Source organism: Drosophila sechellia, chromosome 2R, assembly GCF_004382195.2.
Source record: "Drosophila sechellia strain sech25 chromosome 2R, ASM438219v1, whole genome shotgun sequence".
Classification (NCBI taxonomy): domain Eukaryota; kingdom Metazoa; phylum Arthropoda; class Insecta; order Diptera; family Drosophilidae; genus Drosophila; species Drosophila sechellia.
This window is the reverse complement of record NC_045950.1, coordinates 1,579,815-1,600,357: the sequence shown is the minus strand read 5'-3', so window position 1 is coordinate 1,600,357 and position 20,543 is coordinate 1,579,815. Positions and strand designations below refer to the sequence as shown.

General features: G+C 43.8%; 1 long non-coding RNA gene across 2 annotated transcripts; it reads right to left on the bottom strand.

Annotated features, from left to right (window-relative positions):
• Positions 1 to 11,354: 11,354 nt before the first annotated feature.
• On the bottom strand, positions 11,355 to 20,531 carry LOC116800359. Of its 2 annotated transcripts, none has more exons than XR_004361290.1 (5): positions 13,316 to 20,531; positions 13,193 to 13,267; positions 12,965 to 13,075; positions 11,684 to 12,901; positions 11,355 to 11,626 (listed from the first exon to the last, which is right to left on the bottom strand). It is a non-coding gene; the product is annotated as an uncharacterized LOC116800359 (long non-coding RNA). The 2 variants fall into 2 exon arrangements; XR_004361289.1 differs by having other exon boundaries at positions 11,356 to 11,626; positions 12,962 to 13,075.
• Between the last annotated feature and the right edge of the window lie 12 nt (positions 20,532 to 20,543).

The following is a 20,543-nucleotide window of genomic DNA, read 5'->3' as shown; positions in this document are numbered from 1 at the left end:
AAACGAGTAAAAACTGCAGGTGAATGTGTAATACCAAAGGGCACATACAGAAATTCGTACTGTCCCTTTTGTGTTAAAAAGAAGGTATATTTCTGGGATTCAAACTCAACGGGCACATGAAAGAAACCGTTAGTTAAATCCAAAGTCGTATACACCAAAACACTCTGGAGCTTTTCGATAACAACGTCAACCTGCGGCATTGGAAAGTGATCACGAATTATCTTTTCATTTAATTTCCGATAGTCACAGCACAATCGTTTTTTTCCATTCTTTTTCGAAACAAGCACCACTGGTGATGCGTATTCTGACACACTCAACTTTATAATCTTGTCTCGCAACCATTCCTGAACTTGATCATCCACAATCTTTTGTTCACACTCTGCCAATCGTCTTGGTTGTTGGAATACTGGTAAATCATCGGTTAACAGTATTTTCATCTTCACTGGTGTCGAACAATTTCGAATTGGCTTATAATCTCCAATTAGACTTAAAGCTTTTTCTTTTTGCACACTACTCAAATTTGATAAATCAACCTCATCAAATATGTCAGCCTGCTCCACCCCTAACATGCACATACAGAAATTCGTACTGTCCCTTTTGTGTTACAAAGGAGGTATATTTCTGGGATTCCAACTCAACGGGCACATGAAAGAAACCGTTAGTTAAATCCAAAGTCGTATACACCAAAGCACTCTGAAGCTTTTCGATAACAATGTCAACCTGAGGCATTGGAAAGGGATCACGCATTATCTTTTCATTTAATTTCCGATAGTCACAACACAATCGTTATTTCCCATTCTTTTTCGAAACAAGCACCACTGGTGATGCATATTCTGACACACTCGACTTTATAATCTTGTCTCGCAACCATTCCTGAACTTGATCATCCACAATCTTTTGTTCACACTCTGCCAATCGTCTTGGTTGTTGGAATACTGGTAAATCATCGGTTAACAGTATTTTCATCTTCACTGGTTTCGAACAATTTCGAATTGGCTTATAATCTCCAATTAGACTTAAAGCTTTTTCTTTTTGCACACTACTCAAATGTGATAAATCAACCTCATCCTATATGTCAGCCTGCTCCACCACCAACATGCACATACTTTTGAATTCAACAAACAACTCAGCACATGATCCTTTGTCCAATGGCTGGATTCTCTGACTCTCAACCTTTTTTTGGTTTACAACTCGACTTATAAACTCTGTGCCACCTTTGGTTACTTTCATATCCACGCTGTTTAAGATTGTTCTTCCTAAAATCGAATCAAAACCCATATCCTCATCAGGAACTACGTGAAATTCAACTTGCATGTCTATACCATCTACCTCAACCAAAATTACAAAGCTATCGAATGTAAGCACCTGGCTACCACCTATGCTATTATTTCTGCCCAACTTCGTATAAACACTTCTGCGTATAAGACAAAGGTCAGCCCCTGTATCAACTAATCCTTGAAACATCATTGACTTATACTGCACAGTTTTCAACTCTAAACCTGAAGGATTGAACATGCTTAATGGCTTTAACTCTTCCTTCCTATCTTGTACGACATTTGTATTTTGATCCTGCTTAACTTTTTCATCTATTTCACACTCTGATACGCGATGTCCTGGTTGGTTACACTTAAAACAAACAAAATCTTTCTTCCTACAATCTTTTAGCAAATGGGTATCATCACCGCACTTGAAACATTTACGTGTCTTGTTGTCACTGCTAATCTTCTTGGACTCAGAACTCTGTTTATCAACGAATGACCCAGGCTTGTTTAATGACTTGCTTGAACTACAAACTTGCTTGATCCAAACTAAGTTTTAGCTTTTTTAATGTTTTTGCTTGATACAGCACTACTTTGCTTGCAGGGGAATCCTGAATGCCACTAATGAAATAATCTATAATACTCTCATCTTCAAGCTTTGCTGGCTTCGCTATTTCCATCAGTGCGTACAAGAATTCATGTAAACTCTCATCTTTTTTCTTTTGCCGTCTATTTAATCTTGGATGTATTTCTGCTGATGACACTTTAACTTCGAACTCATCTAGCAATACAGTTTTCAATATCTCCCAACTTCGAATGTTTTGTTGACTTTTGACAAGCGATCTAGCAGCACCTCGTAAAAGCTGCTTCGCATAGACAAACATTTGTAATTGGTTCCACTGAACTGTACTCCCACATTCTTCTACCTCATTTATCCACTGATCAACATCAACACGACCTATAGTACCTGAGAATTCAGGTAAACCATGACCTATTATTTTCATTTGTCATCATTGGTGCAGTTGCTACTGACTCATCGTCCGAAATGTTTTGTTCTTCATTGTTTAATCTGTAGTGAGCAAGGAGCCGCTGCTGCAGCATGCTTTTAGTACCACTTGTCTGCAAATTTAACTCAGACAGCTTATTTCGTAGGTCATCAACGCGCAACGCAAGAATTTCAATCCGATCCATTCCTCTCTTTAAAGTTTTCAACACTACTCAGCCAACTCTGTTAAGTTTATGTTAACAGCAAGCGATACACAACTTGCAGCGTCGTTATCGCCTCTTAGTTGTCCTCGCCTCTTTCGTTCCTCCTGCTTCGCTTCTCTCGTCGCTGTTGTCGCTCGATCGCCTTCGTATATGTGCCGGCGTATTTCGTTGCGCCGTTATTCTTCTTCTGCTACTGAAGAGACTGTCGTTTTTCTATTAATTGATGCGGCGTCACGTTCTGTCTCGCTCGCACTCATTAAATTCGCACTTATGCATACACAACTTGGGCCATCCCGGTTGAGCCCCTAAAATTGTAGTATATTTATTTTATAGTTTTACCTTATTGTTTAATGACAATTGTTTATTGTACACTTTATATTCTTTAATGACAATTCTTGCTTATTATTATTTAATTGTTTGATGACAATTGTTTAGCTCTAGTTGCATAAGTATATAGCGCGATTGAAAAACTCGTGACTGCACTCGTTCACCATTCTACTCCAACTGCTTCTTTTGTTTTTTCCGTTAATAAGCGTTGCCACTGCGCGTTACTCTCTTGCTCTCTGTTTCATCGTTCATTTTAGTTCCCTGATCTGGTTCATTTCCCACATATATATAATAATAATGATAATTATGAAAACTAATAGTAATACATTTAATCGTAGAAAAACTTTTTGCCACGCCCTCTCTAACGCACACGTTGGAATTTTTTCTAATTTTTTTCTAATTTTATATGATTTATTTACTATTTATATTTTTCTAATTTAATATCTATGACATCCCAGAAAAATTATGCAATTTCTCGTTTGCATTCACACTTGCTGAGTAACGGGTATCTGATAGTCCGGGAACTCGACTATAGCATTTCATATTAAACTTCTATCGATGTGATAAAAAAAACTTTTCCGCATAACAACTCTGACGCCCACAAGCCGCTTATTTTTCCTAATTATATTGTCCAATATCAATTCGATATGCCAGAAAAATTATGAAATTTCCCGTTCTCACTTCCATTAGCTGAGTAACAGTAGTGGGTATTAGATAGTGCTTTGGGCTTGTTGTTAGAGGTTAGTTTTTGTCCTTTCACTTGCCAATCGGAGGGGTGCCCGAGCTCCATGTAAATCACCTCCGCCATGTGAGGAAGTGTAGTTTGTTGGGTTTAAGTGGTGTTGGAAAAATGAATTGTTTTAACATATTTAACATGGCTAAATTCTTCTTCTTGCTTGGCCTTCTTAATTGCTGCAATCTTAACTTCGCGGCGTTCGAAAAAACTTATCCTGTTTTCCTTTGGTACCTTCAAATTAATAGGACCAAATGGAAGCGTGCATTGTTGTTGATGTGGAAGCGTATTTGACCCCATATAGTACCCCATATAATTTAAAAGAAGAGTATTCTTAAAAGAATCTTTATTATAATTCGTTTTTAATTTAAGTTCGTTAGAACCATAACAAAACTGACTTCTCGGGCAAACTGCATCGAACCATAAGGGCACCTCTGCTGGCTGAATGCTGAGTTGGCGCCTCTCACGGGCAATCAGGCTGCTTGTGCGTGCGAGTTTTGGATTTCGGCTGCATAGTCACGATGGCATCCGGCATAACAGCGTCGTAAGAAATCCGGATATCTACCCGAGTCGATCAACATATGTCCGCCGGCCGGTAACCATAAAAGAAAGTTGAGATGGGCATTTAGATTCTAGATACATAACCGCACCGCGAGTACTTTGGCACATGCCACTTCCACTCTAACGCTTTAAAGATTGCAATTGTGTTTGGCGAGCAAAGCTTTCGTCTCAAGCTCTTTCGTCTTTAGTCTCTAAAAAATCTCCACCCTCGAGCACCGACTTTAGACTGACTGTCGATGTAGGCGTGGTGTGTGAGATACTAAAGTTGTGGGGCTCAAATTGCATCTTCAGCGTGCCAGCGTTCAGGCGCAAAGCCCTATAACCAAGGATACCTAGATTCTTGTATGAATGCCTCGTCTAAAATCCCCCATCCATAAATCGCAGCAGGGCGCGGACCGCAGCTCGATTGATTGATTGGTAGAGAGTATTTGAATGGAGTCTAATCCGATCTAGATACCCTCGCCGTTCCGTGCAAGTTCCTTGCAAAATTTTCAAGTTGGTACTCTTGGTACTCTTTTCACCACCGTTGAGGTCGTCCAGGCCAGTCGGAGCGGTCAGCAACGGGCGACCGCGAAACCCAAGCACATCGGGGCGGCGGGCCTGCTGACTATCATCGTCGTCTCGGTTTAAGTCAGCCAGACCTTCCACCCCCATAGTGGGCATAGGGTCTGATTGGTGGACGTCACACAAAAGATAAAAATAATCAATACTTCCATATCTATAGCTATATTAATGGAATAGAAATACCACAATAAAAGGGATCATGTCCGAATAAGCAAAGTAGTAAATCTTATTGCACGGTCTTACTAGTTGCGTAATTTCACAGGAAATGGGCAAGTCCCTTTTGCAATACTTCACAAAGGTAATTTCGATCAATTTAAAACTAAATCCCATATAGCATTATACGGTGGGTGGCACTGCATTTCACTGGAAAATAAAAAGATGCGGGGGTGAGGCGGCGCGCTGGGCCAGGAAGGCAGGCCGGCTGCCGTAGACGCGAGACGAGAAATGGCACTTCGAGCCGAAAGTTGGTCTCCACGGCGCTCGGGTCCCCAGGTTCAGCCATCGCGGATTATCAAGGGGTATCCATACGTAGTGGAGCTGAAAAGAAAAGAGCAGTGAATATGACTGCTTTTTTAACATGAACCGCAATACGTAACTTCGATGAGCTGCAACACCGGAATTACATGTGGAGAAAATCGAGATGAGGGCGCTGCGATAGCGGCGGTCATGGATTTTCAACACGCGGTCCCAGTATGTGCAGCATTCGGCAACATCGATACGACAATGAAGTGGTAACGCCAGGAGTCTTAAGGCTCCCCACATAGAAACAGCAAAGAAGGCTGGAATGCGGGAAGAGTAATGGACCTCGGACTCCGGGAATGCGGAGAGACCTTGATCTCACGGTACCGCGCTGGACACAGAGGTCGAACGGTAACGGTAACAGAAAGGGCGCACCGTGAACTAACAGGAAATTTGTGGACCTTTAACCGTGTGCGCAAAATAGGAAAATTACTGGACCGCCCCTACCTATACAGAGACGAACCAGCGCGGGTCGGCCAGTTAGAACACGAGTAGAGTACCGTACTCTACATCGTTTTCATCAACAATTCCTTTATTCGGTTGAAATCGTTCTAAACAAAACACGCACGTGCAACCTCGGTGGACAGTATGTGGCCTGAGCATAATACCAGAGTTGGTATCTTTCGGTTAATGGTATTAATCGGTCAGCTTCATAACAATGCACAGATTTTTCATTCCACCTGGTAACATCATCATATATATGATGAGACCAAATCTACATCGCCGTAAAGACGGACGTCTTAAATTAACGCTGCGCGAAATACTCGAAGTTAAAGAAGTTGTGTCGGCCGGTGTGTGCGGCAAACTGGCTTACCACACGGTGGAGTCGCGCCATAGTTTTGCGCTGCAATCACGCGAGTTAATTGTACGCCTGTTTCAGGTAAATAACAAATATATAAGCTTGCGATTGTTGCAGCGGATAAAACAGCTGCCAGCTTGGCGCAGCGGGTAATCTGGAGCGGGAGGCGTTACCAGATCAACCGTGTGATCAGTGTTGTGTTGCGACAGTAGGGCTCGAAATTCAAAATTAAATTAAAAAATTGTTGAAATTTAATTTAATTTAATTTTGATACTGGTTACTGGGAGCGCACCAGTCGTTAAGAAAGGTGAAAAGACACAAAGGTCGCGGACAGACCAAATATCATCCTCTCACCGTGCTGGTGCCTAAGCAGAGGCTCTGGTGTCCGAGTCGAGGCGGAACTAACCTCCATCCGTAAAAGCCAGGGGGAAATCCGTGACCTACGTGGGAACCCCTTTCTAAGGCTGGTGCTTCGCCTAGGTAAGCGTAGGCCGGGAGGGAAGTCCCCAGCTGGATTCCCTCATCGGTCTTCGGACCTGACCACGGCTCACCAGAATGAGGACCTGAGGGGCATACTCACCAGGATGAATGGCAAGATCAACATCCTGCTATCCGCATTCGAGACCCAACGACACGTGACACGAGAGACAAAGGGCATAGCTTCCGAACTCTCAGCCTTTAACAACAGGGCGATAGAGCTGTACGAAGGTACTACTAGCGAGCAGTGCTACCCAGATGGGGTACAAAAGCCTACCAAAAAGGCTCCTCACAATGCGCAGGTGCCCAAGGTGCAAGTGCCCAAAGTACCCAAAACACCACGTCGGGTGGCAACGGTGAAGAAAAGGCGACATCCGGACCTAACGAGTGCAAGCCAGGCAGCTACGCATCGGCCGCCAAGAATGCTAGCACGGGTGCAGAGTGGACCAAGGTGAAGCCTATGCGCCTGCGTAAATAACCTGAGGCACTGATCGTAAAAAAGACAGGAGAGGCTTTGTACGCAGAGATGCTTCGGAAGCTGAGATCGGACCCGAGGCTTAGCGAACTGGGCAGTCACGTACGCAAAATCCGTAGAACGCAGAAAGGTTAGCTGTTGCTTGGGGTAGAGCGAAAAGCGTTCCCAAGTTCAAGAGCGTTCTGGAAACGGCGCTCAATGACTTGGCCTCTGTGCGCAAGGGAGCGCAAAGAATAGCAGGGCGTTTGCAGCAGTTTTGCTGTCTTAGATGCAGGCAAAGGGGTGCGTTGCAGCACCAAAATGCCTGATCTGCAGCAGCGAGGTGGACAGAAACAACCCGACGGGTAGCTTTGCGTGCCCGACCTACAGAGCGAGCCTAAAAGAAGCCAAGAGCCACCTTAATGCACGCCTATATTAGCGTAGTACAGCTCAATCTCATTCATTGCGCAGCAGCTCAGAGGCTCCTGGCCCATACTGCGGTGGAGCGCAATGTAGACATCGTTCTCCTAAGCGAACCCTAAGTCACTGGTTGTGAACAAGCATCCATGGTCCTAGACGAGACAGGTAAAGCAGCTATCAAGTGTTGCAGCTCTCTCTACGTCCAGGAACTGACTGCTTCACCTATGCGGGGTATGCTCCGCCGGGCGACACCCCGATCAGTTCGAGGAGTTTCTGGAGGCGCTCGTGGACCATGCGAGAGGGCGAAGCCCGAAGGTCATCGCAGGCGATTTTAATGCCTGGGCAGCGGAATGGACAGCAAGGCATCCAGCACCAGAGGCCGAGCTGTGATTGACGCCGTGGGAATGCTGGACCTTATACTGCTGAACGACGGACGGAAGCCGACGTTTAACAACGATAGGGGTACGTCCTTTATTGACGTTACCTTTGTCAGCAGAGGGCTAGTGGACAACAACAACTGGATGGTCAATGACGTCATAACGCTGAGCGACCACGCTCTGATCTCCTTCAGTCTCTCCCCGGAGGGCACGCCCAGGGGACGGCAGAGTAGAACAGCCGGACAATCATGGGACACCAGGAAGGTCGATGAGGCCATGCTGGCCTATTAGATCAATTCCCTGGAAATCCCAAATGGGGACGCAGAGACCATGGCTGCACGCCTCATGAATATGCTGGGAAGAATTTGCGACGCAACCCTGCCAAAGAAAAATAAGGTACAGCCCAAACCACCCGTCTCTTCGTGGAGTGCCCCCCTATTTTTTTTTTTTTTTTTTAATTCGTTTATTGAATCCTTATGGTAAACTATATACAATAAAAAATAATAACATTTAGGAGGGCAAATCCCGGACTCCCCGCGGTATGGCCGTGAAGCATTGCTTCGCGAGGGCGATCAGGATTTGCTCACTCGTGGACCCTCCTGGCTCTCTCAGCTCTTCTGAGCTCGGTGGTTATCGCTGCGGCAAAGCTGTTGACCGCTTGCCATTCCGCATTCAGTCTGCCGCCAAGCGTATTTAACGCACGAGAAGAGAACGTGCTCAGCTGTTTCGCTCCGACCACCACCGCACCATGGACAATCTTCCGCATCCTCGTGTCCAAAGCGCTTCAGGTAGCTGCGAAAGCAACCGTGCCCGCTGATCAGCTGCGTTAGGTGGAACGTGATATCGCCATGCTTCCGCTCTAGCCACGGCTTGAGGTTGGGTATCAGCTGCTGCGTCCAGCGACCCTTAGGCTCGTTGGTCCACCTGTGCTGCCATGTTTCCAGGGTGTGCTGCCTTGCTTCAGCTCGTATTGCTTTCTTGGCGCCGGGGGAGAGTCTTCGACCGTGGGTTTGGTTGAAGACCACTTTGTTTTCCTGCGCTAGCAGGTCCAGAGGCGGTATCCCTGCGATCACCAATGCCGCCGCGTTGGACACTGTTCTGAAGGCGCAGCAGACACGTAGGGCCGAGAGTCTGTGGGTAGCATTTATGCCCTGGGCGTAGCTTTCGGTACCAAGCGCTTTTGCCCACACCGGGGCGGCATATAGCATGGTCGCTCGGGTGACGCTCGTCAGGAGCCTTCTGCTCGCCTGTTTTGGGCCTCGGGTGTTCAACATTATGTTTGATAGCGCCCGATTTCCTCCTGCTGCTTTCGAGCTAGCGTAGGCAAGGTGTTCTCGGAACGAAAGCCTGGTGTCAATCATGACTCCCAGGTACTTGATTGCCCGAGAGGAGGACACCTTGGTACGGCCTACTTCGACAGTGGCCGTCTCTACCGCTTTCCTTGAGCTAATCAGGACAGCCTCAGTCTTCTCAGGCGCCAGCTCTAGCCCCATTGAACTGAGCCAATGTTCAATGGCCCTGATGTTTTGGTTACAGCTTTTTTCGGCCTTGCCGGGATACTTGTCGACAACGAGCAAGGCCACGTCGTCCGCGAAGCCTACGATCTCGCTCCTCCCGACCAGCGGTAGGCGAAGTATCCCGTCGTACATGATGTTCCACAGAAGCGGGCCGAGGACCGAGCCTTGCGGGACTCCACCGGTGACCTGGTGCCTGAAGACGCCTTCCGACGACTCGCACAGTAGGACCCGATCAGAAAAATAGCTGCGGATGATCCTGACTAGGTAGGCTGGGACGCTGAAGCCATTTAGTGCTTCTAGGATCCGGTCCCATCTCGCTGTGTTGAAGGCGTTCCTGATGTCTAGAGTGACCATGATGCAGTACTCTTTGGTACCACCCTTCCATCTGGTGCCGTCGATTGCTTGGGCCGCAACTTCGACCACTCTGTTGACAGCGTCGACGGTGGACCGCGCTTTCCTGAATCCAAATTGGGACCGTGAGAGGTCACCCGCGTCGGCGATAGCCCTCTCTAGCCGAATGCACACCAGTTTCTCCAGGAGCTTGCCAGTTCCATCGATGAGGCATATTGGCCGGAATGATGAAGGCTCCTCGGGTGGTTTCCCTGGTTTTGGGAGGAGAAGCAGCTTTTGGATTTTCCAGCAACTCGGGAAAACTCCTTCCTCCAGGCACTTGGTGAATGCCTTCGCAAACGAGTCTGGCTGGAGGTAGAGAGCAAGCCGAAGCGCCCTGATCGGGATGCCGTCGGGTCCGGGGGCCTTGCCGTCCTTCAGCAGTTTTGCCAGCTCCAGGATCTCATCACTGCTGACCGTGCCCCCTATGCCAACTACGGTCTGATTGCCTAAGGGCTAGGAGAACGGCGCAACGAGCCAGAGGCAGTACCCACCACGCGGAGCTCTTGGAGACTTTCAGGAGGAAACGCATAGAGTTCAAGCACGGCATTGCGGCTGCCAAAGCGCGGTCGTTTAAGGAGCTGCAGGATGGCGTAGACAGCGATATCTGTGACCTCGCCTATAAGCTTGTTACCAACAAGCTAAGGAGGAGAGCGGTAACCCCATCCGACCCGGTGGTCCTGTAGGGGAGCTATTTCCAAAACAGACCACACTATGATGGCGAACAGAGGGAGCACCTGCCCCAGATTTCCCGTGCGTTACAGAACTAGAAGTCGTCGAGGCAGCCAAGCGCATTAAACCCAACAAAGCCCCTGGACTAGATGGTATTCCTGGAGCTGTTATTATCTTCAGGGCCACCTTCCAGCAATGTCTTCTGGACGGAATCTTCCCGACAAGGTGGAAAAGCCAGAAGCTAGTCCTGTTGCCGAAAGGCAAGGGACCAGCACATGCTGCAAACAGCTACCGCCCTTATGCCTACTGGATATAGTTGGAAAACTGTTCGAACGTATCCTGTATACAGGAATAGAGGCAATCACCGAGAGCATCAACGGCCTAGGAAGCCATCAATATGGCTTCCGGAAAGGAAAGAGCACAATGGACGCTCTTTCGGCCGTTAGTAACATCGCCAACGTTAGTAAAAAGCCTAATGCGGGGTCGCGCTTCCAGGCTAGAGGCACACGAGTGGCTACTGGGTGAGTGGCAGAGCAGATGGCAAACGTCCCGATGGGAAAGATGGAATTATCAGCTCATCCCAGAGATGGCGGCTTGGGCAGAGTTCCAACACAAATGCTTGGACTTCCACCTAATCCAGTTCCAGTTCCTCACGGACCATTACTGCATCCGGGCCTACCTACTCCGGTTCCGTCACGTAGAGTCAGCCCAATGCTTGTTCTGCGTCGACGGTGAAGAAACAGCAGAACATGTGCTAATGCACTGCTCCAGGTTCACGGCGGAGAGGGACATATGTAATTCTCTCAAGAAGTGCACTGTAAACATTTATTGGAGCTCGTAAAATAGAGCTGGAAAACCATCGATCACTATCGATGGTTTCGATGGTTTTGTAAGAAAACCATGGATAGTTTTCAAAAAAAAAAAAATTAAACTATAATTTAACGTGAACCGAAGTTTATATACCCTGCAGAATAAAAAATGATATAATACCTTTAGAAAAATGCAGAAACGCCTGCAAAGGAATTAAAATGCATTTTATAAACAAAAACAAAAACGTTTTATTTGCTTAATGCAAACTATTATTTAAATTAAGACAGTATTCAAAATATTTAGTAATAACAAAATAATATTTTTTTTATATTCATAATAAGACAACACGAGATCATTGTTTCTGATTTCTGTTTACAAAAAGTAGCATGTCTACTACATTTGGTTTAAGCGATGCTCTGCGGTCAGATACAATCTGACCAGCTTTACTGAAGGTTCTTTCAAAATCTGTTGAACTGGCCGGAATGCACAGGTACTTTTTACAAAGTTCGGTTATTGGCTTCAGACTCTCACTGTTTGCCTGAAAAAGGATAAATTTATGAATATTTAATTTAAAAAGTAAAAATTATATTCTTACCATCCAATAACCAAGGGGATCCTTATCCTCCGGCTCATTAGGTCTCTCAAAATACGTCCTCAAGAGCAATATTGAGTCTGCTCTGTTTGAGTAAACTTTATTTGAAATTTTCGTCTCTAAAAAAGAAGAACCTGGTTTTTTTTGTTGAAATATCAGGTGTGGAAGGAACTCGGGACAAACTTGCAAATAACTCCAACTCCAAAGCTTTCGCGGCTTGCTCTGAGTTCGATGTAAACAAAAACCGTCCTTTTTAAATCTGGGATCCAGTAATGTAGCAATTCTAGTAACAGTCCGAGTTTCGTAATGCGAGAAACGCTCTGGCAATCGTTTTTTTACGGTCTCGCAAATATCAAGCGCAGGCTGTGATTTCACTTGGCTGTATACTTTGCATGATTTTTGGTGTAACTCATAAATAAGAGGTATTATTAAGGAAATCGAAACCGTTTTGTTTGTCGATATTTAGACAGAACGATCATTTCGTCCGCTGATTATGGACTTGGAGCTTTGGTTGAGTTTAGAAGCACTGCAGAAATTGAGTCATTTACTAAAATAATCCGTTAAATCATATAGTACGCGCTATTTCAACGCTTCAACGCTCTTGCACTAATACATTAATAGTATGCGAAACATAAGGTAAATGTTTCATTTTCATTAACTCGCAGGCTTCTTTCATAGACGCGTCATTGTCTGTTACAATCGTTACTACCTTATTTAAAAGGTTCCACTCATTCAAAACGGCTCTGAGTGAGTTCGCAATATTACTAGAGCAGTGGTTAGTTGCATCTACAAGTTTTTGCGTCGACAAAACTACTGATTTAAGTACATAGCATTCGTTAATGAAGTGGCACGTTATAGTGAAATACGCCTCATTAGCACGCGATGTCCAACAATCAGTAGTAATGGATACATTGTCAACGTAACTTAAATCCTCCTGCAACTTCAATTTTAAACCTTCACATTCACGTGGAAGATCAACATTTTAGAGATGGGTTTTACTGGGTAGCTTGTACCTCGGGTCTAGCTTTCTAATCAAATCGCAGAATCCCCAATCTTCAACAATAGAAAAGGGTTGGACATCCAGTGCGATCATACGCATTACTGCCTTGTCCAGCTCCGTTTTTTTTTTTGCTGACCCATTTTTATAAGTGAGGTAAGTCTTTAGGAACCGTTCCAAACTAGTGGAAGGAGCAACCTTTTCAGCCTCCGGATATTAGGGATCTGCACGTTTTAAGTGATCGAATAAATTGGATATGTTCCCAGAAGTTTTATAAAGCTTACCACATCTGTTGCAAACCGCTCCGTGAGCATCCTTAGTTTTCTTGAAATGGTCCCATACCAGTAAAATCTCCTCTTTACGGTTTTGAGTCATGTTATCCTCAGTTGATAAAGGGTCTGAAATCAAGAACATAGTGGTGTAAATGCATATTTTGTGGCTACATGTATATAAATACACATATGCACATTGTACGCGAACGAGTCTGTTTGAGTGTTTGCATTAAAAGTACTTACTTTTCAAGTATTTTACCATCTCCAACCTCCTCCAACACCACCAATCTTCTCAAATAGTTACTTCTTTTCTATAATCTAAAAAAAACTATAATTTTCATTCCGTATAAAATTTACCAATCTTACATGTCTCTCTCGCTGTATCAAAGTGTTAGTGACGTCAGTGCAGAGAAACCATCTTTTGTTTTCGAAAAGCATCGATGGCTTGAAAAAAAGACTTAAGACCATCGATAGTTTCGATAGTGCCATCGATGGCTCTAAGAGTACGTGTGCGGGTCTTGATACCTGATATTATTATGTTATCTATCTGCTATATTTTCTACCTTATATGGTCCCGTGTCTTTAAATTCTAACTTATGTCCTACGTAACTTCTTAACAGAACTTTAACTCCTAATGATATATGTATCTATATTATTTGTATTTAAATCACAATTTTTTTATTTGTTATTTTATGCTCTTCAGGCATTTTTCTTGCTCTTTTAAAAGATACTTCTAATCTGAATTTAATTTCTTAAGCATAATCATTAATATAATAAGATGGTTCTATGCTAGTTATTCTATTAAAATGTTTTGGTAAATTGTTTGTTCTTGTATCGTCTTCTCCCTTTCCTCACCGAACGGTGTTTTTCCATTGTTATTTTTTTTTTTTCGGGGCCAACTTTGCCGCGAAACCTTTGGCTGCCTTTGACAGGTGGTGCTCTTTGGCCCATATTGTGTCCCCCACCTTGGGTTTCCACGGCCGTCTTCGGAGATTATAGTGGCGCGCCTGATCCTGCGCCGCCCTCTCCATGTTTCTCCGCACCAGCTCGAAGATTTCCTTTAATTTCTCCGCGTTCTCCGCCGGTGTCTGTGTGCACTTGCCAGCCCCGGTCGTCTGTTCGTCGAACAACGCGTTGGACAGCCTCGGCTCCTTCCCTGCGTGATGAATGCCGGAGAGTATCCTGTGGTCTCCGCCACACTTGCGTTAACCGCCAGCTGCAGCTCCGGCCAGTAATCGTCCCATGTCCTCTAATCGGCACCTGTGAACTGCGCGATCATTGTTTTGCCGGTCCTTTTGGTCCTTTCCGTAGGGTTCTCTTGCGGAGTATATGGAGCCGTGAGCTGGTGTCGCACCCCAAGCCCCTCCAGAAACCTCCTGAACGCCCTACTTGTGAACTGCACCCCATTGTCTGTGATCATAATTTTGGGCACCCCGTATTTGGCCGCTATCCGCTCTCGAACAGCCTTTCGCAGCGTCTCAGTCCTCGGCCTCCTCATAGGAGCGATCTCGGTCCACTTTGAGAATCTGTCCACCAGGACCAACAGCATCGAATTTCCGTGTTTCGACCGCGGAAAGGTCCGCGAAATCTGCGCACATGGTTTCTTCCGGCACCTGTGTCAACATTCTTCCGTCCACCTGTAGCTGGCTGGTCTTGTACTTCATACAGCTCTCGCAGCTCCGCACATACTTTCTTATGTCTCGATACATTCCCGGCCAATGATACGTTGTAACGAACTGATTTTCTATTTTTGCTCGTTAAGAATTGCGACGGCTAGCTCAGAGAGATTGTGCGTTCGTCCCACCAAATTTATGATTTCTGTGATTGCTCGACCAAGTAAAAGCAGAGGGTTCTTATGATAGTCAATTTATTCTACAATCTTATGGATAACTCCTCCGGCGATCTCGCTTCTCCTGCGGCGCTTCTCCTGCAGTCGCCTTGCCTCCGTTGTCCTGTGTACTCCTTGACAGCGGACGACGATTCGGCCCGGCCGGGATTAGGAGGTGATGGGGCAGGGTGTATCGTCTCCCACGAGGGACGCAACGGTGCATGCACAAAGAGGACGCACCGTGAACTAACGGTACCGCTCTGGACCATGGACTCCAGTTGTCCAAGGACGAAGATGTCGTCCGATAACGGTGCATGTACAAAAAAGACGCACCGTAAATTAACGGTACCGCTCTGGATTCTGGACTCAAATTGTCCAAGGGCACAGAGGTCGACCGATAACGGTGCGTGCACAAAGAGGACGCACCGTGAATTAACGGTACAATAAGTGGACCTTGCACGCGAGCTGGACGTACGCAAAAAGGGAAATAACGGGATTCCTACTTCCTATAAAAGGTCGGCGCAAGCACGGATCGGGATCAGTCAGCCAGACCGCGCGTTAGATTAAGTAGTGAGACGGAACGTGAAAGAAGGAGTAGAGAGAAGGAATAAACAGTGAAAGCGTCGGGCAGCAATTGGCCGCAGGCAGTGTTGTGTGTAATAAGTATTTCTTGCTCCTGTTCGGCTTCGTTAACAAGGTCTTTGACTTTAGTTTGAGAGAATCTAATCTTGAAAACCTAAAAATAGATGGGTAGAGAATTAGTATTTTCCCCATTACATCCTCAGATGTGGAAATTCCGTTAATCACGGATGGGTTAAGATATTTCATCAAATCTGACAAGAGGCTATCTGGTGTGAACAATTTATGATCCAGTAAATGCCTGTGGTATGTCGGGATTGGAATGTTGAATGAGTAATTCTCTGACTCGGAATTCCTGAAGAAAATTTGATTTTTGAATGCATTCATCGGGGCTTCAACGCAACGTATCAGCCTCAAACTGACGGAGCTGTGCATTGTTGAGGCTACTGAGTTTTTCTGTTCGACTGTCGGTCCTCTGGACAGAGTGTCGGCTACAGTATTTTTTCTGGCTGGTTTATAGAAAATCTCATAGTCATATTCCTCAAGATACGCTTTTCACCTTTTTATCCTCGCATTCCCATTCCAACTACTGAAGAATGGGTCAGAGGCTGATGATCAGTAAAGATTTTCACCTTTGCTTTATTTATTTATTCACCCTAAAGGTAAAATTGAGCATTTTTAGAGCCCAGATAATAATAAAAAATAGTCTGGGTAGTGGAGTATTACGTCTGGAGAAACAAAACTGCTCTTCAATTTCTTGATGGCTTCCATTGTTTCACTATTAAGGGAGACGGATTTTTTTTGACGATAATGTCTTGGAAATTCGTCCATCCTCCCCTCTCAAATGCGAGCTAAGTGGTTTTGCTAACTTAGCGTAGTTAGGAATAAATCTTCTGTAATATCCAGATAATCCCAAGAATCATCTCAATTCTTTGACTGTTCTTGGAATTGGAAAGTCTAAGATAGCCGGTACCTTGTTTGGGTTGGTTTCAATGCCCTTGTCGGACACGACGAAGCCTAGGAACTCCACTTTTCTCTTCATGAACTCGCATTTATCCAACTGACATTTCATGTTGGCTTGCTGAAGAGTTCTGAAAATGTTGTCAAGGTTCTGGTAGTGTGTTTCATCATCTTTACTAAATATGATGATGTCGTCAATATAAATAAAACATATCTTACCCATATGTTCGTGACAATTGACGGTGCATTTTTCAGACCGAATGGGAATGGGAATCTCGTATTTTCCATTATTGATGGAGAAGGATGTCTTTTCAATATCAGATTCCTTTAGAAGAATCTGATGAAACCCACTTTTCACATTGGACACTGAGAAAATCTTGTTGTCTCCCAATAGGGCCAACACTTCATTAATATCAGAGGCAGGGTATCTGTCCGCTACAGTTACCATATTAAGTTTTCGGTAGTGAATTACAACCCTGTATTTTTTTTGCCAGAGAAGTCGGGATTTTTTTTTGGTACTGGTAGAATTTTGAGTACACTGGTGTATCCGATGTGGTTCGGATTGGTGACCTTACACTGGTAGGTGTAGGTTAGTTTTTGATTTGGGTCTGCGAAGAGACCTGGATGAGAATCAATTATTTTATTTAATTTCTTTCTCCGTTCTACCTCTAAGTTTTTTATTCTGGGACTAATTGTGCTAACAGCCTCGAAGTGTTTTTCTTTGAGGACGATTCTTTTCCTATTTTCCAGTGTCCTGGTTAGGTTTTCTGAGACAATTTGGGCTCCCATTCCCTTCATTGTATCTTTGCCAAGTATGGCGTCAAAAGCCTTCAGCGATGGTAATAGAAAGAATTTCAATTCAAAGTCGAAAAGGTTTGCTCTTTTGTAATGCGATATTTTCACATCGCCGCCTGGAGTGTCAGCTATGTAAGGCTTGTTATGAGGTATCGCGTTCGACAGCAAATTGAGCTGGATGTAAATTTTGTTAGAGCCCGTGTCAATCAACACTCTTAAAACCTTCCCTCTCCCACTCTAAATTCAATGTATGGTAGTGAGGAGTCTTCTACTCTAAAAAATGCAAAACGTGGTCTCGTTGCCCGCCGTCCAAATTGCCTGTTTGTCCATAACCAATATTCATTCAGGGTGCCGTTTATGTCGTTCTGGTTTTCATATACTTGCATCGACCGTTGATAGCCTGCCATGCTTGAACTGGGCTCAGCTATTTCAACACTTGGCTGCCCCATTTGCATTGTTTGGATGTTGTAGGTTCTTTGTCGTTTGTTTATATCTGAAATCGGCTCGGTTGTTTGCCGGCGTCAAAATGTGGTCTGTTCATATAATTTACGTTTCGCGTCTGTATACTGAGGTCCACATCCATTGGTTCTGGTCTTAGTTGTGGTATGGTCGCAAAGGGACGGTGTGTGGCATTATATTGTTGCCATTGCTGTTGATAGTTTTGTCGGGGTGCGGCGAACGGTGCATTACCGAAATTAGACACATATTGTCTTGGCGCAGCGAATGGCTGGGCCTAAGTGTTTTGGTGGTATCCTCAAGAGGTTTCGTGGACAACACTTACACAAGAAGAACCTAAACCTAAACCAATTCGAACTTATAAAAAGATGTGTTTGCCTATTTCTGTTTCGGTTTCTTTGTTTTTAACAATTTTGGACCCAATACAATTTAATCACGTCGCGGCTACTTCATTTTGAGAATAGAAAACGAGGAAAAAAAAGAACAGTAGATGAGAATTGTTTTATCAGAAGATCTCCAGAAACGTGTCGCCTGCATTTTACACTGGAACGTTTTTTTTTGCAAAATTTTGATTTTGCACCGAGACTTAGAATTGTTAGTCTGTCGTTCGCGTTTATTCGTTCGTCCCTGTTCGGACGCCAGTAAATAATTACAGTTATTTCTTTGTAGGTGTCAAGCGACCGTTTATTGTAAATGTTTATTTAAAATTGAAACTACGATACAAAATATTTCCGAGGGGCGTCAGCAGCGGCGCAGCGGAGAAGTGCTAATTATCGAACTTTAGCCGTTCGTTGACGTTGATGGCAACGGAAATTATGCAGACCTCTGGTCAGCATTTTGGGCACTTGTGTTTACCCAGAAACAATGTTGAAACACAAGATGTGAGACAATGACTTGTAGGGCAATAACTTATATACTGTGTTGTAGGTAATTTAATTCGTGTTCATTTGAATGTAATCTTAATATTTTGCGCACTTGTTTTGTAATTAACGTTTTTAGGCCGCACCTTCAGGTTCCCTAATGCCGTACCATAGCAGAGTAATTTCCGCCAAAAGGGAGTCAAACAAGACTGTTGCTGAATTGTTTCATTAATTTTTTATTATTTTGGTGGTTATTATTTGTAAAATAATTTAATATGCAATCACTAGCACGAAATCAGTTGTATTTTGCTTCGGCTAGAAAATTAAAATTATTTAATTAAATGTAAGGGGCGGCGCCACGCCTACAATTTTTGGTATCATAAAAGATATGGGCCAATGCAACCCAATGCAAAAAACACATCACTCTCCGTTTTGAAGTTCTTAATTTTTGCCACAAAAACGTACCATTCATCCTATCCTAATATGGTTTGATGTGGTTTATTGCCCAGTGAATTGCTTCTAATTCTTGTTCTTTTTCTTTTGTAAAGCTTCTTGAAGCGTACGCCAGTGGTAGTTGTTAGCCGTTATGTCCTTGGGATAGTACTGCTTTACATTCTTGTTTACTAGCATTCGTGGCTTTACAAAATTCTTTGCTGAAATATGGGTTGCATTAATACCATTTTAAGATACTTCTATAGTAATTACAAAATGCAACCAATCGCTTGGCTTTGTCTGCATTTGCTGGTTTGGGATAGTTTTTGGTAACATCGTCTTTAGAATCATTAGGATGTATACCTCTATTAGTACACTTGCGTCCCAAATCTATAGCATTATCCATTTGGCGGAATCCAAACATCAGGTCCAGCCAAAAGAAATATTTTGCTCGTCCTAATTGATCAAAAATACCTTATATTCTTGGAAGATGGAATTTATTTATTTCGCGATAGTCGACTACTAGTTTCCATCGCTTTTTCGCCGAATTAGGCAGTTATTTCGTGGGTACAGTTGGCTCGACGACGCTGTCATCAGTTTGTCAACTTGCCGTTTTTGAACGACGATGAAAAATTAAGAATTTTAATACTTTTGAAGTTCGTTGCGTTGTTAATCTTAATCTTGCAACGTTTCGCTTTTTTTAATTTGCGCAGTCTGCAATAGTGCCTTTAGTTGTTGAATTTACTATTCGACTCATTGCATTCTTAGTGTTTACAAGTGCACTTGCGATTATAATTCCGGGTTGCAATTCCTGGATTGCTTTAGTATTGCTAAGTACTCGAAGCTGCGAATTGATTTTGTCAGTAAACACTCGAAGGTCCGTTAAAGAACCATTTTTGACAACTGACAGCAAAAAGGACGCCCGCGCGTGACCATGAAAACGCAACAAATTATCAAAATCATATAATCATAGTTATCTTCGGTAGGTTTAAAAGATTTAATTGTTTTAATCTACATAAGCATGTATATGTTAATATTTCTGGACTCTACTCAGATTCTCCGTGTTTCCTATTCGGCAGCTTTGCTTCTCGCGCGCACTCTGCCGTCATCCTAACCAAAGTCAAAGCTACATCGGAAATGGATAAAGCTGTTCCTTAATGAATGCCCATGCTTACCGCCAACTTTCATTGTTGGACAGACTCCGCCTGTATGTTGGCAGGGTTGGCCAAATCAGCATTTTCTGTTGCAAACAGAGAACTGGTCACACGATCAATCCGAAAACAATCCAATGTTATTCGTCAGTTTCCACATTACTGTGACATCACTTTAGCACTTTACTAAGCAATCGAAAACCCTTATCCATTTACATGACCAAATTTAAAGATGTTTAGAATAAAATTTCCGTTATAATTATTTATTTATTCAGCTTTTAAATTTTGTACTCCGCAGCTCACGTATTTTACATCGATCACATAACCAGTTTTTATTAATAAAATGTATAATAGTTCAAAATGGATTTATTTTTGAAAGAGTTCACAAAGAATAAAAAAAATAGCGCCTGAAACTTTACAACAATACAAATTAGCTAGGAAAATACTAAAACAAAAACATAACAAAATGCTATAGTCGAGTTCCCCGATTATAAGATACCCGATACTCAGCTAGTGTGAATGCGAACGCGAAA